Source organism: Crocuta crocuta, unplaced genomic scaffold (assembly GCF_008692635.1).
Source record: "Crocuta crocuta isolate KB4526 unplaced genomic scaffold, BGI_CrCroc_1.0 scaffold1373, whole genome shotgun sequence".
NCBI lineage: Eukaryota > Metazoa > Chordata > Mammalia > Carnivora > Hyaenidae > Crocuta > Crocuta crocuta.
In genome coordinates, this window is record NW_027530659.1 from 146,725 (window position 1) to 155,180 (window position 8,456).

An 8,456-nucleotide genomic window follows, 5' to 3' on the forward strand; every position below is an offset into this window, starting at 1 on the left:
CACCCAGAAGACTACTCAGAATCACCCAGGGAAGCAAAAATGATATTGTAATCCTGTGAAATATGATACAGCACTAAGAGGAAAGAGATAGATATATACTTACATGGAAAAATCTCTAAGACATACTACTAAAAAACTTTGCAGAATAATACATAAATGATGATAAAATTTAATATTTTAAAAATCCTCAGGACACTTGCATATCTTTGTATATAGGCAATGCATTGAAAAGTTCTAGAAACTGACAATACGTGTTGCCTTTAGTAAGGGGAAAAGGATTGAAATTCCATTCAAAGAGGTCTTTATTTATGATGTTCATTTTTTAAAAACTAGAATGTTTTAAGATATGGCACATGTAGGAGTTTGTGGAACGAAATAAATACTATCCTTTCTCCCACCCATGTTCTAGATAACATGAGTAAAAATAAATAAAGCAGGGAGTGATATCAGCAAAACAGATGCAAAGGGCTTCCTAGTGCTCAACCACCTAAGAAGTAACAACTTGAATATCCATGCACAAAAATACCTTCAAAAGAGCCAAGGATTCCAGTTGAGGGATGACAGCACCTGGGTGAAGCACAGAAATAAGAAAAGATATATTGAGGAGGGTAGGAAAGATAGATTCACATTAACTCCATCACCTCTCCCCCAAGAACCAGTAGCCCAGCATGGAGAGAAAATGCATTCCCATAGAAAATGGAAAATAAAGTGAGTTCCCAACTTCACCACAGACGCCCGAGCCAGACTGTCCCAGCACAAGGTCAACTCTTACGGCCCTAGGTGGCTCTCTGCAGGCTCCCTCAAATCCAGGACCCCAGTTCACTGCAGTGCCTACCAGCTCCACAGCTTTAGGCATCTCCCATGATACCACGCTCCCAGGTAGCTCCTGCAAACCCAGGCTCCTAGCTCATCCCAGTACCTACTGGATCTAGCATGTCCAAGTGGCTCCCATGGCCCCAGACAGATCCTAGAACATCAGGCTCCTGGGGGCTTCCACAAGCCAAAGCCTCTGACTCATCCTGGTTTTTGACAACTCTTGTGGCTTCAGGTGGCTTCTGTGGCACGAAGATCCCAGAAGGTTCTCATGAACTCAGACTTCTGGCTTCCCCTAGCAACAACCAGCCCATGCTCATAGCAGGCTCCTGCACACCCAGGTTCCTGGCTTACCATAGTGCTGGATAGTTCTTGAGGCCTGGAATGACTTTGTGGCTCAGGCACCCAGCACATCCTTGTGCTTGCCAGCTCCCACAGCCCCAGGTGGTTCCTGTCACCTCAGGAAACCAATCAGCTACTGTGAATTCAGGTTCTCAGCTGGGCCCAACACCATGCTGGTTACTCCAGACCCATGCTTTTGACCCACTCCAGTGGCAGGCCAGCCCCTGCAGACCTAAACTCTATGCAAGCTGCTATGGACCCAGGTTCTTAGCCTGCCCTAGCACCAGGCCAGCATCTGTGGTGCAGCCTCAAGGGCAGCTCCCACGTGCCCAGGTGCCTGGCCTGCCCCAGCACTAGATCATCCACAATGGCCCCAGCCTTCAGGCTGGCTCCTGTGAAACCAGGCCCACCGCTTCTCCCAGTACAGGGCTGGCCCCTGTGTACTGACACATCAGGACCAATCCAGTGGTCCCTGGTGCCTTTTAGGCCCCAATGAACCTAGACTCCAGGCCTGCCTCCTTAGACCCAGGTAATAGGCCAAGACCCACATACACAAACATGAGGCCTTTCCACTTGCTGACCCAGGCACCAGAGCTGCCCACATAGAGTCCAGAAGAAACCTCACTATGGACACAACTAGATGGCCTATCCAGAATCTCTGGATGGGTTGATTGGTGATGAGCTTTGTCTGCAGAAGCAACCTATAAAGACTAGAATAGATTCTAATTCTTCAAATGTGCAGGCACTAAATCAAAGCCACAAGGATCATGAATAATCAAGGAAACATGACTTCATCAAAGGAAACTAATAAAACTTCAATGACTGATCCTACAGAAACAGATCTACAAACCGTCTAACAAAAAATTCAGAATAATCCTCTTAAATTCAGTGGCTTACATGAAAACACACACAAGTAAATGAAATTAGAGAAAAATGCATAAACAAAATGAGAAGTTCAGTAAAGATACAAAAACCATTAAAAAACAAACAGAAATCCTAAACAAAACATTGAATGCACTGAAGAATTCAAAAGAGAGCTTCAACAGCAGACTCATCCAGGCAGCATTAGTAAACAAGAAGACATTTGAAGGTCATTTGAAATCTTGCAGTAAAAAGGGCCAAAAGAAAGTATAATGAAATAGAGTGAAGAAATACTACATGAAGTAAGGGATACCATTAAAAACAAAAAAACAAAAAAAACAAAAAACAAACAAAAAAAACCTCTACATTATTGGAGTCCCAGAAAAAGAGAGGGAGAAAGGAGAAGAAAGCTAATTTAAAGAAACAGTGGCTTTGGGGCACGTGGGTGGCTCAGTCAGTTAAGCATCTGACTTCGGCTCAGGTCATGATCGCATGGTTTGTGAGTTGAAGACCCGCTTTGTGTTGTGCTGACAGCTAAGAGCCTGCCTGGAGCCTGCTTTGGATTCTGTGTCTACCTCTCTCTCTGTGCCTCTCCTGCTCATACTCTGCCTCTTTTTTTCCTCTCTTAAAAATAAACAAATAAAATTTTTAAAAATAAATTTAAAAAATAAACAATGGCTAAGAAGCTGGCAAATTTGGGGAGATTCGGGCATACAAGTTCATGGAGGTCACAGGTCACCCCAATTTTCAACCTAAAACAAGTTTTTCTAAGGCATATTATAATAAAACTGTCTCAAATTCAAGGAAATGCTATCATCGTCAAAGACAAAAAGAGAATTTTTTTTCTCCTTTAGAAAGAGAGAAAGCAGGGGAGAGGGGCAGAGGGAGAGAGAAAATTCCAAGCATAGCATGGAGCCTGACATGGGGCTCAATTCCATGACCCTGGGATCATAACCTGAGCTAAAATCAAGAGTCAGACACTCAACCAACTGAGCCACCCAGTTATCCCAACAAATACAGAATCTTAAAAGTAGCAAAGATAAGAAGATTGTAACTTAAAAGAGAACCTCCATAATGCTACCAGTGGATTTCTCAGTGGAAATCTTACAAGCCAAGAGAGAGTTGGGTGATATATTTAAAGTGCTGAAAGAAGAAAAACTGCGAACCAAGAATACATTACCCAGCAAAGCTGTCTTTCACGAATGAGAGATAAATAAATCTGTAAACAAAACAAAAGCTGAGGCAGTTCATCACCACTAGACCTGTCTTACAATAAATGATGAAAGGAGTTTTTTAAGCTGAAGATAACAAGAGGAAACCCTGAAAATTCACAAATAAGTGGGAATTAAGCAACATACTCCTGAACAACCAATGAGCAAAGATAAAATCAAAAGGGAAATTTTTAAAAAAATCTTAAAAAAATTAAAGTGGAAACACAATATACCAAAACTTGTGTGATGCAACAAAAGCATGTCTAAGAGGGAGATTGTAGCAATAAACCACTGTGCATATGCTGGTAGGGTAAACTTGTTCAGTCACTATGGAAAACTGTATGGAAGTTCCTCAAAAAGTTAAAAATATAACTACCATATGATCTAGTAATCCCACTTCTAGATATATATTTGAAGGAAATAAAATCACTATGTCAAAAGACATATCTTTACCTCAATATTCATTGTAGCATTATTCACAATAGCAAAAACATGGAAACAACCTAAGTGTCCATTGACAGATGAATGAATAATTAAAATGTGGTTTATATACAACAGAATATAATTCATCCATAAAAATGGAAATCCTGCATTGAGGTATAATAACAATGGACCTGGAGGGCATTATACTATGTGAAATGACCCATACAGAGAAAGACAAAAACTGTATGTTTTCATTTATATGTGGAATTAAAAAAAAAGAAACTCATTAGAAATAGAGACTAGTATGGTGGTTGCCAGGGGCTGGAATTGGGTGAGATGAGATGTTGGTCAAAGGGTACAAACTTCCAGCTATAAGATGAGTAAGTTCTGGTAATCTAATGTACAGCATGGTGATTATATTTAACAATACTGTATTGTTTACAGGAAAGTTTAAGAGAGTAAATTTTAAATATTATCACCACAAAATACTGGTAATCTTGTAAGGGAATGGTGGTGTTAACTAACCTTACTGTGATAATCATCTTACAATATACACGTGTATCAAATCACGATGTTGTACAATTTAAATTTACATGTGATATGTCAGTAATATCTCCATAATGCTGGGGAATATAAGAATCTTTGCTACTGACAAATCTGATACAAATATACCAATAGTGTTCCTAAAAATAAATCCTAGAATTTGCTACAATGTTCACCCAATTAGAAACTGGGGTCCTATTTCAATCTACACATAAACCATTTATTATGTAAAAGCAATGTAGGACACAGCCCTATGTTGGAAGGTAAACTTTCAAAGAGAAAGGGAAGAAAGATGGAAAGAAGAGAGTGAGTAAGGGTGAAGGCAGAGAAATGTTAGAGTTGTCATTCTAATGAAGTTTCCACCACGTGAAGGATACATCAAAAGTGGAAATGAAGCATTAATCTCTAATAGCATGTTTACTTTTTATTTTTAATGTTTTATTTACTCTTAAGAGAGAGACAGAGACAGAGCATGAGTGGGTAAGGGGCAGAGCAAAAGAAGGACACAGGATCCGAAGCCGACTCCAGGCTCTGAGCTGTCAGTACAGAACCCGACATGGGGCTCAAACTCACAAGCCGTGAGATCATGACCTGAGCTGAAGTCAGACACTTAACTGACTGAGCCACCCAGGCGCCCCTCTAACACCATGTTTAAATAAAATATTCTTGAACTTAAATTGTTTCTTTTCTTTAGGGAAGATGAAGGATTTGGTGATTTTGAGTGCAGTTTCAGTACAGAGTAGAGAAAGAAACTAGATTGCAATTGTGTAAGGACTGAATAGAAGGTGAGAAAGAAGAAAAATAATGTAGAAATGTAGCCAACACTGTTCTGAAAGGGTAGACAAAGACAGGGTGGTAGGTGGAAAAGCGTGTGGAGTTAGAGTTGAAGAAAAGATAATTTTTCCCAATGGAAAAAAAATATTTTTCCATGCAGACGCAGAGGAACCTATAGTTAGAGTGGGGTTAAAAATAGAGCAGATGGGGTGCTTGGGTAGTTCAGTCAGTCAAGCATCCAATTTCAGTTCAGGTCATGATCTCATGGCTCGTGAGTTTAAGCCCCACATTGTGCTTGCTGCTATCAGCACAGAGCCCACTTTGGGTCTTCTGTCTTCCTCTCTCTCTGCCCATCCCCCGATCTCTGTCTCTCTCTCTCTCTCTCTCACACACACACACACACACACTGTCTCTCTATGTCTCTCGCTTTCTCTCAAAAATTAATAAACATTTAAAAAATAGAGCAGAGATCATCAGGAAGGCAAAATCTCTAAGAAGCAAAAATTGACAGAATTGAAAGGAGAAATAGACAGTTCTAAAATAATAGTTGGAGACTTCAAACATCACACTCAATGGATAGAACATTTGACCAGAACATCAAAAAGGAAACAAGGGATTTCAGTGCTGTTATCAATCAGCTATACCTGGGGCACTCAAGGTGGCTCAGTCGGTTGAGTGTCTGACTTTGGCTCAGGTCATGATCTCATGATTCATGAGTTTGAGTCCCATGTTAGGCTCTGTGATGACAGCTCAGAGCCTGGAGCCTGCTTCAGATTCTGTGTCTCCCTCTCTCTCTACTCCTCTCCCACTCACACTCTGTCTCTCTCACTCTCAAAAATAAACAAACATTATTTTTTAAATAAAAATAAGTAAATAAATCAACTAGACCTATGTAAAATAACCTACCAATCAATAGCAGGGTACACATTTTTCTCAAGTGTACATGGAACATTCTCCAGACATGTTAGGACACAAAACAAGTCTTAATAAACATAAAATGATTGAAATCATATGAAGCTTCTTCACTGACCACAACAGATGAAGATAAGAACCAATGCCAGTGGAAAATTGGAAAATTAAGCAATATGGAAATTGAACAACACACACACATAAACATGTCCTAGCTTTACATCTTGAGAAACTAGGAAAAGAAGAGAAAACTCAAACCTAGCAGAAGGAAGGAAATAATAAAGATTAGAGTGGACATAAATAAAATAGAGAATAGAAAAATAGAAGAGACCATCAATAAAAACAAATGTTGGTTCTTTGAAAAGATCAAGAAGAATGACAAACTTTTAACTAGACTGACAAAGAAAATAAGAGAGAAGACACAAATAACTAAAATCAGAAATGAAAGTGGAGACACTACTACCAACATACAGATATTTTAAAAATTATGAGAACACTATAAACAATTGTACAAAACAAATTAGATAACCTAAATAAATTTGACAAATTCCTAAAAGCATACAAGTTAGGCAAAATGACTTAAAAAGAAATCGAAAATTTCAACAAATCCATAAATATTAATAAGACAGAATTAGTACTCAGAAACCTACCAACAAAGAATAGTCCAGGACCAGACTGTTGCACTGGAGAACTATACCAAAGATTTAAAGAGGAATTATCACCTATCTTCAACTTTCCAAAACACAGAGAAGGAAACACTTCTTAACTAATTTTATGAAGCCAGCACTATCCTGATACCAAAGCCAGATAAAGATGTCATGAGGAAAGAATATTAGAGACTTTATGAATATAGATGCGAGATATAGATGGGAAAATTCTCAACAAAATACTAGCACACTGAATCCAATAGCATGTCAAAAGGATTATACACCATGACCAAGTGGGATTTACTCCAAGAATTCAAGTGTGTGGAGCACCCAGGTGGCTCAGTCGGTTAAGTGACTGACTCTTGATTTCAGCTCAGGTCATGATCTCATGATTTGTGTGTGAAACCACACGACAGGCTCTGTGAGGACAGTGGGAATACTGCTTGGGATTCTTTCTCTCTCCCTCTCTGTTCCTCTTCCACTTGTGCACACACTCTCATGTGCTCTCTGTCTTTCTCTCTCTCAAAGTAAATACGTAAAACATAAAGAAAGCAATACAAGAGTGGTAAACATTTGAAAGTCAATCAATGTAACACATCACTGTACTAGAATAGTGTAATACATGACCTTAATAGAACAACAAAAGCCACATGATACCCGAATTTGATGCAAAAAAAAAAAGACATTTGTGTAAATCTGATAATTTCATGATAGAAAAACATCCAGAAAATTAGTCAGAGAAGGGAACTTCCTTAAAGTGATAAAGAGCATTTATGAAAAACCCACAGATAACATTATGCTCAACAATAAAATACTAAAAGTTTTCCACCTAAGTTCAGGAAAAAGACAAGCATGCCCACTTTCACTAATGTTATTTAACATTGTTCCAGAAGTTTTAGCCAGAGTAATTAGACAGGATAAAGAAATAAAAGGTATTCAAATAAGAAGAAAGAAAAATATTGTTATTTGTAGATGACATAATCCAGAATACAGACATTCCCAGAGAGTGCGAAAAAAGCTACTAAAGTTAATAAACAAATTCAGCAAAGTTGCATGTTACAGCACATAAAATCACAAAAGATCAACACACAAAAGTCAATTATGATTCTATATACCAGCAATAAATAATCTGAAAAAAGGAATTAAGAAAGCAATTTCACTTACAATAGTATATAAAAGAATAAATCCTCTAGGAATAAATGTGACCGAGGAGATGAAGGCCTTGTACACAAGTCAGAAAATATCCAACGGGAAAAAGACAGCCTCTGTAACAGATGGTACTGGGAGAACTTGACAGCAACATGCAGAGGAATGAAACTAGATCATTTTCTCATACCATACACAAAAATAAACTCAAAATGGATAAAGGACCTGAACATGAGACAGGAAACCATCAAAACCCTAGAGGAGAAAGCNAACATACATAGATAAAAAGAACACAATGAGCATCCAGAAATAAACCCATACATCTATTGTCAGTTTACTTAAACAGGGATGCCAAGACCATTCAGTGGGGAAAAAACAGTCTTTTCAGCAAATGGTGCTGGGACAACTAGACGTCCACATGCAAAGAATGAAGCTGGATCCCTACTCACGTCATATGTAAAAACGAACTCAGAATGGACCAAAGAACTAAATTTAAGAGACAAAGCTATAAAACTCTTAGAGGAAAATATTCATGACCTTGAATTTAGCAATGGATTCTTAGATATGACACCCAAAGCACAAGCCACAAAAGAAAAAATAGGTAAAATGTATATCATAAAAATTAAAAACTTTTGTGCATAAATGGAAATCATTAACATTAAAAAAACCCTTACAGAAAGAAAATATTTGCAAGTCATATAGCTAATAAGGGACTTGTACCTAGAATATAAAGAACTCCTATAATATAAAAATAAAATTTAGGTAGACATTACTCCAAAGATGATAT

The 8,456-nt window shown here is 38.2% G+C and overlaps 1 protein-coding gene across 3 annotated transcripts in view; it reads right to left on the minus strand.

The window, feature by feature from the left end:
* The window catches only part of GPRASP2 (G protein-coupled receptor associated sorting protein 2), a 118,764-nt gene that overhangs the window by 101,915 nt on the left and 8,393 nt on the right, over positions 1 to 8,456 (minus strand). For 2 of the 3 annotated variants that reach the window (XM_077769115.1, XM_077769117.1), the window contains exons 3-4: positions 3,197 to 3,235; positions 527 to 567 (exon numbers count right to left, since the gene is read on the minus strand). The gene's annotated coding sequence lies outside the window, so the exon portion shown is untranslated. The remainder of the gene's footprint in view (positions 1 to 526; positions 568 to 3,196; positions 3,236 to 8,456) is intronic. The other variant, XM_077769116.1, reaches the window with a different exon arrangement.